The 13,159-nt window shown below is 41.6% G+C and overlaps 1 protein-coding gene across 2 annotated transcripts in view; it reads right to left on the bottom strand.

Moving 5' to 3' along the window:
* CLIP2 (CAP-Gly domain containing linker protein 2) overlaps positions 1 to 12,893 on the bottom strand; it is a 108,423-nt gene extending 95,530 nt beyond the window's left edge. For both annotated transcript variants that reach the window (XM_018553375.1, XM_018553377.1), the window contains exon 1: positions 12,733 to 12,893. The gene's annotated coding sequence lies outside the window, so the exon portion shown is untranslated. The remainder of the gene's footprint in view (positions 1 to 12,732) is intronic.
* Positions 12,894 to 13,159: the final 266 nt, after the last annotated feature.

The following is a 13,159-nucleotide window of genomic DNA, read 5'->3' as shown; positions in this document are numbered from 1 at the left end:
GGGGGGGGGGGGAGCTGGGCATACTGCATGTGTGCTTTTTTTCTTATGCCCAGAGCTGGATTGTAATATCCCTGTCCCTACAAGCAAATGGCTTTTCTCACACTAATTTTAGAGATTTTAGAAACAATTTTGGAAACTTAGGAAAAGTTCAGAATTGTTTCATACTAGGGGTGCGGAAATTAACGATTAATCCGTTGATTAATCGTTAATTTCTTTGATCGATCAAAATTATTTTGATCGATCAAAGTTACTCACCTCTCCGCCGGCTTCCGGGTCTTCCGTCGGAGATCCGGTGACGTCACGGACATCGACGTCACCGGACTCCTCCCCCCTCTCTGTGGGGTCTCACCAGAGCTTTGAGCGGGCCTCACCAGGGTAGCAGGGCTCTGTGGGGTCTAACCAGCCTTGTTAGACTCTCAGAGCCCTGGTGAGACCCCCTCAGAACCCTGGTGAGACCCCACAAAGCCATGGTGGGACCCCATGGAGCCCTGGTGAGACCAGGGCTCTGTGGGATCTTGCCAGGGCTCTGTGGGGTCTTGCCAGGGCTCTGTGGGTCTAACAAGGCTGGTTAGAGGCCCCCTCAAAGCTCTGGTGAGAGCCCCCTCTGTATGTGCATTATATTTAATCGAAATTAGTCGATTAAATTTTTTTTCGATTAATCGAACAGGAAAATTTTAATCATTACCAGCCCTATTTCATACTGATTACTGCACAGATCCCCAATGATTCTTAGGGACAACCCGGGCTCTACCCACAGCCGACTTTGCTGCTTCCTCATGTACCATAGTTCTGCTCCTGTTCAAATCAGAGAAATCATTATTCATTTTTTGATGCAGGCTAGTACACCCTATATGTTATTGGTCTGCTTGCCAACCATCAATGAAAGGCAAGTATATATGATATGTCTGTAGTTCTTTCTCTGTTAACTAAATGTAAAAGCGGTCCTAGATATCAAATGATTGCCTTCAAAGATGGATCAAGACATAATGTCATGTCTGTGAGAACTTGCACACATGGCTGAGAAATCTCAAGGCAACAGCAATCAGACAGGTGAGAAAATCTCTTCTTATCCCTATTGTTTCCCCTACGATAAGCCAGCACCAGAGATGTCTAAATGAATCTTCCTCCTCTCTGCTTGGATGTCCTGGGCATTTATGTCTGAAGCTGGACCTATGAACACATTTCAGGCATCTAGGTCATGCCTGTGCATCCAACCATATTCTGATGTTTACAGGCAATGTAAGTTTGCATTTGGGGACTTTTTACATATTTCTCTGACATGACTACAGAATGTTTTTTTTACAAAGTAAAGGCGAATAAGCATACCTCCCAGCTTTCTGAGATGAGAAAGAGGGACACCTTCCAGTATAATGTATTAAGACCTCTTCCACCTGCCAAAAATTATTGGTTAGCTCAGAATTGTGTTTTTTCCTTCATAAGTTCCCTTTTTATTGTTTTATTTTTTTAAATAGAACCTTTTCATTAATATCTGTACATCAAACCAAAAAGAGGGACAACTGAGGAGGAAAGAGGGACAGAGGGATTTGGTTACAAATGAGGAACAGTGCCTCAAAATCAGGGACAGTTGGGAGGTATAAATTAGTGCAAAAATGGGCCAAGGTATTTTCTTGATCCAGACTAATACTGCACAAATAGACCAACATGGTCAGCCACCCCCAAACACCTGAAAGAATACTATAGAATCAAAGTAATCTTTAGCCAAACTAAAGATCATTATGTTACAAATTAGTTGATTTACAACAAAAAAACATTTAACTTTTAATGGCTATTGTATATTTATGGTGAAACCTTAAGGCCATCTCCAACCAAAATATGTTAAGTCTTTGATAAAGTAGGGAAGGGATAAAGCATTTTTATTGTTGTATGTGACTCCTCTAGGGAAGTTTTCTCTTATTTTTTTATCCCTGTGATACCAGGAAAAGGATGGGGGGTGGGGGGCAATAAACACTACAGAGATTAAAATGTTGCCCCATTCTACCAAAAAATGTGTTTTTGTTGCTATCTCTGCCCCCACTGGAGAGATTTCAAATCACTCCTTGTCCTTTTAGCCCCTGTCACTGGTTTGGTGAATATAGCTTGTTAATGATTAAAGAAGTTCGATCTGGCAACTATATTCTTCCTAAACCCAGTCAAGCCATCAAAGTGCCAAGAGATACCAACTTATATAAAATAGTTGGCCATTCTTGTGAATCAGCCACATTTTGAACCGTGGGTGGCCCTGCTAAACCACCAGGCTCAACGTACTTCGACTGAAAGATTAAAGGAGAACTATGGGGTCAGTGTTTTTCCCCATAGTTCTCCTTAGGGTAACGGGAGGACACAAACTAGCGTCCTCCCGTTACCCCAAGCTCAGTATACCGCGCGCTACAGCTCGCGGTATACTGAGACGCCGCAGCCGCAGCGGATCCCGACATCGACGTCGAGATCCGCCCAGATGCGTGAGTGACAGCTGGCTCTGCCAATCTAAAGGCAGATCCAGCTGTACCCGCCCCCTCCCCCGCCCGTTCCGCCAGTCAGCGCAGGCAGATCGGAGCGGGGAGAGAGGAATCCAGCCCCTCCCCCTGTCACGGCAGAGAGCCGTGACAGGATCGAGAGGTGAGCGAACCGGTATGTGTTCGCTCACCTCCCGATCTACTGAGCCGACCTGTGACAGTCTCATTGTCACAGGTCGGCTAGAACTATGAGGTGAGTGGAAATCACTCATCTCATAGTTCTCCTTTAACGGAGCCGTGCGGAAAAAGGTCAGCTGAACAAATGTTCGAGTGTTCTGATAGCTGTGGGTGACGGCTGTCAGAACACAATACCTAGAAGGGGAAATATGTCCATCCAGACTGTTATCGTGGAAAGGGGAATAGATGTCTATATGTGCATGGTCAACTTTAATAATAATTTAGGTAGTTGTCAAATACAACAAATTACATTATTATAAAAAGAAAAAATGGCTGTAGTAGTTAGGTTTAAGAAACACTTCATCATCCTAATACAACCATTATTCATACATTCTCAACTCTTTTATGCTTTATATTTCTCTACGTTGCAGATAGATCTGATATTAAACATTAAACCATTATACATTTAATTACTACAACTTTTGGGCTGAGATAAATTCCTATCAAAAAGGAAAATCCATTTGCTTAGGAAACACTGTTGAACAGCCAAATCACAAACAAACACTATTAATACACAGATATATTTATAGATGCTTAAAAAAAATCACACACCCACGCACAGAGTGCAGCAGCCACAGATCAAAAAAGCAGAGCACTGAAAGGCAGATTTATAGAGGTAAGCTCAAATGCTGCTTTCTGTTTATATCATGTTTTTAAAAAATGACAGCTTACAGATACAGCAGTGATTGAGTTACACGAGTGATATAGTTAAAGAAGAACTCGGAGCAGAAATATTCTGAACTCTTGCAGTGGGGCTACCTCTGCACTGCAAGGGTAAACTGCTTGTTTTTGTCTAGGGATGAAAATAACAGAGATACACTCACCTGATCCTTGCAGCCGGCTGCCCGCTAGGCCAATCCCCTTCAGCCTTGCTCCCCTCCTCTCCAGCGATGGAATGTCCCTCAGCATTATCACATCCTATACACTGTATAGGATGTGATGACTCACAGGACCTTAAGCCAATGGAGTAGAGGGGAGAGAGGCTTCAGGGATCGGTCTAACAGTCAGCCGACTCCGAGGTTTAACATTTTTATTTTCGCTCCTCTGCGAAAGCAAACAGTTAACCCTTGCAGTGCAGAGGTAGACCCACTGCAAGAGTTCAGAATATATCTGCCCCGAGTTCTTCTTTAAGTCCCAAGCCTTTAATATCTGAGACAGAAGAACATGGGACTAGTTCCTTAGGATGCTCCCTGGAATGCATAAGGAGTGTCGGAGATACTCTATAGAAATCTGTCTAGCAGTAGGGATGCAAATGGAGGTGTTAGTAAGGTGTATATGAATCTATTGCATCTTTCTTGTTCAGTGATGGAGTTTTAATGCGAGGGAATCTATTGGGAGAAGTTGGGAGAGGAATGGAAATGTATCAAATATAAGCTCCAGAGGAACTTAAAGGCCTCATTCACACTGTGGACCTTAAAGTGACATTAAACCATCAGATTTTTTAACATAAACCAATACTGTAATGTGTGCCTTACTGCAATCCATGGTAGTTTTCCTTCTCTTTGCTGCTCTTCCTTTTAAATCCTCATGTCTTCTCATGCTTGGGGAGAACTTCCCCTTGCATCCGAGTGCCTCTTCCTGTAGTGCTGGCTCAGGTTGCAAACCTACACACAGACACCATGTATAATGGCCTTTAAGGCCTCATTCACACTGCGGCGCATATACGCGCGTATATGCGCGTATGGTACCATATGCAGCATATGCAAATAAATGGCTCCATACACATAGCTGCGTATGGAGCCGTATATTTGCATAGTGTAAAAATGCGCAAAAACAGAATGGAACCGAGATGTGTCCGGGCAGCGTATTTACGCGGGTTTGCGCACATATACGCACGTATGCGCGTACAGTTCATTAACATTTCTATTACAAATGATGCATTGCGGGATTGCAAATAGTGCACGCATATATGCGTGTATATACGTGCATTAAACGCGCATGTACGCGTATATACGCAATAAACATTTTGCTCTTGCGTTGTGTGTGAATGAGGCCTTAGACTCAAAAATCATTATCTAACAATGCATCCCTCTATGGATGATGATTAATCATAACATAGACATGTCAGGTATAAAATGCTGTGATTTTGAAATACTGACACTTGCAGAGCATTCACTTCCTGCTTTGAAAATGCAAATTACTTCAGTTTAGCAAAGCAATGCACACTGGGATTTCCTTTTCACTGGCAGAGCATTGGTGGGAAATCTCATCTGTAATCTCATGAGATCTCAGGGAAAGGTATTTCACTCCCCTGAGGTGATGTGCATGATCACATGTCCTAGTCAAATGTGCCAGAAATCTAGGAAGTAAATGGGGAGCCCTTAGTAAACATGGCCACGGTCAGAAGACTGGGGAAGAAGATAGAAATAAGGTATGCACAGAATACAAAGCCGGCAATTATCTAGAAGTATGTGTTTGTAGATTGTCATTACTAAACATTTCTAAAGGTGTGTTTGTTGTTATTTTAAAGATATGGGTAAAGGTCCGCTTTAAGACAATTTTCTCAAAGATGCAACAATTAAATTACACATGTAACACAATCAACATTTTACTTCAACATGGAAGGGGTCTTATTTACTCTCAATTTCATTATTACAGATATGGCAGCATTTCTTTATGAATTGCCATAATAGAACTATACAGTATAGTTAAAACGTTGCAAAGAGAAACTACTTGAATTTGTTGCACACACCGGTACTAACAAGGAAAGTCTTGCAGGATAATCATGAATTTGGCACAAGGTTTCTGACTACATACACACAGCCAGAAATGTGTCTCAAATGCTTTATTGACTCACCCCCCACATTGTCAGCATGCAATGATGTCCTGCAGCTAAAATATGTATTATTACGATGAATGACTGACACCTTATATCTGTACCAGTTCCTTAAAACCAGTCTTTTTTTAAGCTATTCACAGCATTCACAGATGTTTTGGAATTTGTGAATTTATGAAAATTGAAGGTGTTTTTTCTTTGGAAAATGTTCTTTCCCTCTGACAACTCTGAGGCTAAAGAATGGGACGAGATTTCCCCAAAACGCTTCCCTGGTTACAACAGCATCGTGAGACCCGTAACACCGGAGGAAATGGAAGTGCCCGGGACTGGAGAGAGACTGAAACTATCAGTACCTCTCCAGTCCATCCTCAACTTCACTCCAGCAGCATACCCCCATAGGGCACCCCAGAAGGCCTGGGATACTTTCTTCCCTGTGCTGTGTTTTGGACTTTCACACAAGCTACACACTTGTGAGTGTATTTGATTTTATTCATAAATTTCTATTAAGGTCTAATTTGCTACACTATTCCGGAGCGCTTCTGTACTTTTGTCTTCTAGATCGTGAGAGTGCCCTCCTTCTATGTTGTTCAGGAGTTGCAAGGCTGGAAGTTGTGGCATAAATAGGCTAAGACTGTGGCAACGTGTTTACATTTTTATTTTCTTGTACAACTGGACACCTAATATACAGTTTGGAATGGACTATTTGTCATTTATATTGCAACCTATGGGCTACTTGGTATCAGTATTTGTGGAATTTCTATTTCGTGAAGACATTGATCACATTTGTGCACTGATATAAACATTGGTAGGAATGCATGAAATGTGATAATTATAGCATGCAAAGGTTTTCAGTCTGAAAAAGAAGTACTCAAAGTATATTCTGGGAACAGAGGAAGCCATCTACATATTTGTAACACATGTGCTATGTGTGACACATCTCATCAAACATGCCTAAAGTACACACTTCACAAAGAGCACTTAACATATTAGTGCTAAAGCATCCATTAAGCTTTGGCCCTCAGCGGGAACCCATACCACACAGTATTCCCTCCTATGTTCTCCCTTCGGTACATGATACACCATATGATAACTTTATTTATCCTGGACTTCTAGACAACACTACAGAATCCAGTCTGTATACCAAACATTGATAAAAGAAGTGAATACAGCATTACGCCAAACAAAAGCCGCATTTTCTCTGATTGCATTTGGCAGTTGAAAAGAGCACAATGAAACAGGAAGCAATTACACCATTTATTGGAGATGAACAATTTGGCCTGCTCTCTAGCTCCACTGATCAGCCTGTTTACAAGCACTGTTAAATCACTTCCATCTACTCCAAAATGGCTGAAATTACAACACAGCTCCTATCCTCCTACGTTTAGATATTACAAATACAACCCACATGTCCTAATAACAATCTATCACATAGATGTAAACATCCAAGTATTTGTTATGTGGTTTTTGTGCTGATTACATCATTTGTCACCAGTGTTTTATGAATACTAGGGATGGCTGGAATAAACCCACAGACAGGCAAGGTCTTCCAGTCCTCTCAAAATCAGTTTGTATGGGTTCAGAACATCATAGTAACCTTTACACATAGGAACTGATTTATAACTCTTCCACCCAACATATATATGCTGTATGCACATGGCACTACCGCCACTGGATGGCGCTGAGGAGCAAAGATATTTCCTACCCTCCTCAGCGCCATCTAGTGGCGGGAGTGGTAGTTCTAAATCAGCCCCATAATGTAGTTTCAAGCACATTTCTGCAGAGGTGGGTAATTCAAGGTGCTGTGGAGGGCAACGCCATGCGGTCCTTGACACACCAAAATGATAAGGCCTTTTGTACACCTTCCACTCCTTGTGTCATTTGATTATTATAGCAAAAACTAGAGCTAGAATGAACTACTGGAGGCAGCATGTGGTCTGCTTTATATGCAGCCCACACCACCAAACTCCTCAACATCTCCCAGACCCCTTCCCTTACATTTCTCTTGCTGAATTTAGTCACAAATCTCAAAATCTGATGGCATGTCTAGCCCTGCTGCCCTACAGGCTGGCCCACAAGTGCTATTATGGTAAAAAGAGTCCTGGGGAAGGGGTGTAAAACCATCACTGCAGGTATTGCTGCAGCTTATGATCAAAAAGATTAAAGTTTTATAGCAGAACTCTGGGGAACATTATTCTGAACCCTTTCAGTAAGGCTACCCTGCACTGCAAGGATTAAGTGCTAGTTTTTGTCCAGGAGGAGACAGGCAGAAGGGACCAGTCTACGAGCAAGCTGGCTCGGAGGTACGGGTTAGTATATCTTTGTTATTTTTCAACCTAGACATAAACGAGCACTTAACCGTTGCAGTGCAGGGGTAGCCCAACTGCAAGGGTTAAGAATAATGTTCCCCAGAGTTCTGCTTTAAACTGTAATCTTTTCTGTCTTAAGTCAAAGCAAAAGCATTTTCTAGTTTTCAATGGAACTGGGAAACATCAGAACACCTGTCATGTTTTTACTGACGTTCAGTAAGGCTCTATTCACACCTGCACATTTGGAATTTAGCGCGTTTGCACAAAAAGGCGGAATTTTTATTAGACACGTGTTTTTCCATGTGTTTGCGGCTACAACTATAGTCTTTTGGGGGACAGAATGTGCTGAAATCGGCCAGAAAATCGCACATGTACTTTTTTATGCATACGAACGCGCAGGTGTCAACAAGCCCCATATGATTGTATTACTTTTTATGTTTTGCGATTTTCCATGCGTAAAACGCTTATGTGCAAACGATTTCCCCTCACTTTCTGTCCTGCTGACAAGGTTTTACCACACAGGAAGTGAGGGAAATCTGCAACAGTGACACAGACAGAAATTAAAATCTGACAGGGTTCTAGCCTTTCCCTACTTTACTATATAAAAGTGTTTTATTTTTGTCTATGTTGCTGTTCGACAGTTTCCCTTACTTCCTGCCTTGTCAGCATAACAGGAAGTGCGGGGGAAATCTCCCTAACGAAGCAGTAAATACCTGACAAGGGGTTTAACCTTTACCCCTTTAAACCTTTAGTTTTTTGTCAGTTTTACAAAAACATTATATTTTTTAGAATGCGAATCTTACATAACTTGGTAGGAAAATAATTTTTCTGCACATTTTCCATTACATAGTGCCTGAGGGTTCTCTTGGACTTAGTCGGTAGCCAAAAATAATGAATGGGAAAAAAACTGCTTTTGCTGCAATGTTCTACTTCAAGTCAGAGATTTCTTATGCAGTACTTTTTTCTGCCACTAAATGTCCTTTCTCTGATGGACAGCATCATTCAACACTCAGCTTCTGAGCCCAGGTCATCTCATCTTCTGAGCTCCAACCTGTGACTGGAGAGTAAAAGGAGAAGTCCATATACCCATGCACTCTGCTTAATCCAAGAATGAGCAGGTGGGTGCAGCGGTGGTTGACGGATGGCATCGTCACATGCACATGTTATGAATAGAACACGAGCACTCCAATTACAGATATGATGCATCTTTATTGACGTGGATGCAACATATCACACAAGTCAGGGGTGTGGAATTCCTATGTAGTTTCGGGCGCCGGGCGAGTAGTTTTTTAATACATTTAGCCCGGCTCCGGACAAGCAGAGCTAAAAATGTATTTTTCAAAAATGTCCACACCCCTGCAAGTGCAACGTTTCAGGGTCACACAGGATCCCCTTCCTCAGGCAAGACATCACATGTCCTGCCTGAGGAAGGGGAAACTGTGTGACCCCGAAATGTTGCACTTATGTGATATGCTGCATCCACGTCAATAAAGACGCATCATATCTGTAATTGGAGTGCCGGTGTTCTATTCATATCATGGACAGTAAAAGGAGACGCAGCACAGTGATGATCTCATCCTCATCTTTCAGTCACTTTTCTTTCTCCTCCTATGAGCACGTGTCTTGTAAGCACATGAACTGACTGGCTCCCTATTTAGTGATGCTTTAAAAATAACAAAGCTAAAATAATATGAGTGTTTTATATCTGCCTAGAGTTTTTGGGTGCATCATTTATTGACTAAAGGTGACAGCACCATGCTGATGAGGGCTAGTACAGTCAATCAGTGCATAGAGTTCTCAGTCAGCAAGGCTCAGCCAAGAGGGTTAACTATTCATTTTCAGGCCCACCTCATAGATGACCTAGAAGCCATTTCTCTTTCTATAGAGAAGTATTTGTATGTAATTCCCAATGGGGGGAACTGGCTGAAGCTTCCTAAACTGTACAAAGTAACTCAGAAAATAAACTTTTGGGCAATTTGCGTGCTGACCAAGACTAACATCATAATATTGAGGTTCAGTAAGGCAAAACGAGTGTGAGAGGTCATGCTTTTTGGGAGGTGCTTAATTACCCTGAGGTCCCATTCACACCTGTGAATTGGGCCAGTAGCATGAGTCTCACAAATTTCTCTGGGGGAGTCATGCGATCTGCTGCGGGTGGAAGGCTGTGATTACCTGCGGAGGACCACACCTAGATGCAGAGTAATGGCAGATATCACAGAGTGATGGCAGATATCATTGTATTGTACTGTGCCTCCCACCCGCAGCAGATTGCATGAGTATCATGGAGTATTTTGTGAGACTGATGCAATTGCAGGTGGGAATGGGACCTAATGTATTCAGCAAACACTTACCAGCCACTAAACCATAGATTCAAGCTGCTAAGCATGCAGTACTGTACTGTAAGATCTTAAAGGCCAGATTACCAAAAAAAAAATGTTATCCATAGATAGAGTCTGTGGAACTGAATCTGCCCCTAGCTTCTTGTCTTGGATACTCCAACAGTGAAACCTGCCTTCCATAATTGCCAGCTCTGTTCCTTCGTACCTGAGAGTTTTTGTTGTTTTTTTCCCACCTTTCCATATTTAAGCTTCTCCTGCTATACTGCCCACAAAATGAAATAAATTAAAAATCAAGCAGAGTGCTAATCCCTTACAATGGCCACAAATGGTGAGCATACCCACAAATTCAACCCATCTTACCAATCCAGAGCCCCTAAAAGATATAAGTAACTATCAAAAACAATAACAAAAACTGAAAGATCACTTTTGGATGGGCAGACCTTTTAGATAAATGTAGTCCCCGTTGCAAAATCGAAATAATGACAACTCACTATAGCCCCCATTTTAATAGGGATAGTCAAGGGAAAATTGCTGATTCATCACTCTTTTGACTCTCTTGGATGTTTCCATATAGATTTCTCTATCTATATTCTCGATCCAATCAATTATGCTTCATGAGCTGTATAAATGTTGGACAGATCTTCATGTATATAACCATATTAATATATAAATATATGAAGTGAGAATCAAAAAATGTGAAATCCACTTTTTTGGGATATTCCTGGTTTTCAAACACATCAGCTTGTCACTACCTGTCAATAATATGTATCTCATAATCAAATGCTTACACAATATAAGTCATGCAAATACACCATGTCATGTGTTTGGGGCAATGTGGGAACCAGGGCCAGGGCTGGGCCCTTAGGGGTCTTGGGTCCTGAAGCAGTTGCTTGTTGCTAAACTACTACAATAACCAGAATAAAGTAATATTACATGTACTTAACACAAAGAAATTTGCAAACTACTGCACTTTGTTTGCCCCATTTTAGGCTGTCAAATGTTAAATGCAGTGGCTGTCCAATGAAATTGTTTTTGTCTTCCCCTCAAGCGTGATGAAGCAAATTTGAGTCCACTTGGCATAAAGTTCTACCTGATTCCGGAGATGGCCTGTTACAAATGGTACTTTTTCCAACTCAAGTACTCAAAACTCAAGTCATTTTCTGTTCAAATAAAACATATGTGTCACATGTTTATTCTATCTGGTCACACCATTTCCTGTTACACCAATGCCAAACACCTTCATAGTTATTACATATTAAATATTAAATATTATGTTAGCCAACATTGTTTAGTATGATTTTCATTTTTTCTTAACTGACTTAATCGGCAGTGCAACAATGACTTTATATTGTTTTATGACTCCATAAAACAATATAAACCAATACATGACTTTAACATAAAATAATACATGGCAATACAAGGATGGGTGTGTCACTTGTCAGATATATTACATAGAAGATTTTGGAAAGTACAAGCATTTTAATTTTATGAAAAACAAACTAAATAACATAAGCAGCATCGAGCTTATCCACAATAAAAGCACTATTAGAAATATAATAAAGTGCACAGATCGCTTGTATGCATGCCTGCACCAAAGTGCTAGACTGACTGTGTCACAAGATTCGAGGTAGGTGAGAAGTCTAAGAAGCTAATGACAATATTTCATTTGTGCAGACTTTCATATTACTACATACACATCCATTTTAAAGGAATAAAAATTGATTCCTTTTACGTGAAATGATTCCATCTCACTGTCATAATAACTTAGCTCTGGTATGACTCAGAAATGATTTATGGCCGTAGATGTCACAAGACGAGGGTTAGAGCTACTTGAGTAGACCATGGAAAAGTAATATTTTAGGATAGGTAATGTCTGCTATTATTACCAAAAGGGCAATATTTGTAACCTGGAAAACATTTACCGAGACATGGATATCTTATTGTAAGTGCAGATCACATGTCAAGAAAGACGGACAGACAGACAGATAGAATGAGAGAGAGATGATAGATAGATAGATAGATAGATAGATAGATAGATAGATAGATAGAATGACAGAGAGATGATATTTAGAGAGATAGATAGATAGATAGATAGATAGATAGATAGATAGATAGATAGATAGATAGATAGATGGAATGAGAGAGAGAGAGAGAGAGAGAGAGAGAGAGAGAGAGAGAGAGAGTGAGTTTGTATGCTTTTAAAAGAAGATGTAGTCACAAGAGAAACATATATTCTGACTTTATACATAATTATACCAGTGTTGATTCACAATGTCATAGAGCTTCCACTGGTATACAATAGTCTGAAACACAATACAAATGGTATGCATCGCTGCCCATGCATTGGATGCATTGGCAAAAGGAATCAACAATGACACGTTGGTGCAGCCAGATATGGATGCAAAATGTAACTTAGATGTCAGATGAACGACATAGATACATGAAGATGTTACCATGTGGCAGCATACGATCCCACTCATTGACAGGCAGCATGGAGCTGTCCTCCCAGGCCACGCCGGTTCTGTGCTAGCCTCCTTTGTTGCAGATCTTCATCGCTGAGGTTCGTGGGAAACTCCCTTCCACCCCATTGCCCCAGAATTAGCAACACATGACGACCTTACCTCTTGACATGCCAGCATCCACTGTAGCCAGGGTATCAGAGACTAGCCCAGCCCTGCAGTCTGTCCCTCGCTCTATGATCCCAGCCACTCCCTGCAGCCAAAGGACAGGACTTGGTGGGGGAGGAAACGGTAGCCCAGAGTGGGCACAGCAGTGACAGCAGCAGCAGCAGCAGCAGCAGCTCGGTGAGACTAGAAAGCCCTGATGACTCCTTGTCCTTTCCTGGGAGTGAAGGGCAATCCAGAGCCAGTTCAGGAAGCATCAGATGGTGTCAGTGAATTGTAACATCCTCCGGGTTGTAGTAGTAGTAGAGATGAGAAGTATACATGGTGCCTATCTGATCGTGGAATGTATGATCAGGGTGAGTGTAGAAGGAGGCTGTGCTGCGATCCCCTCTCTGCCTGCCTCCGATGCGGCTGAGCCTGCTTT

Source organism: Nanorana parkeri, unplaced genomic scaffold (genome assembly GCF_000935625.1).
Source record: "Nanorana parkeri isolate BGI_ZX_2015 unplaced genomic scaffold, ASM93562v1 scaffold118, whole genome shotgun sequence".
Classification (NCBI taxonomy): Eukaryota; Metazoa; Chordata; class Amphibia; order Anura; family Dicroglossidae; genus Nanorana; species Nanorana parkeri.
This window is presented reverse-complemented; position numbering and strand designations above follow the sequence as displayed.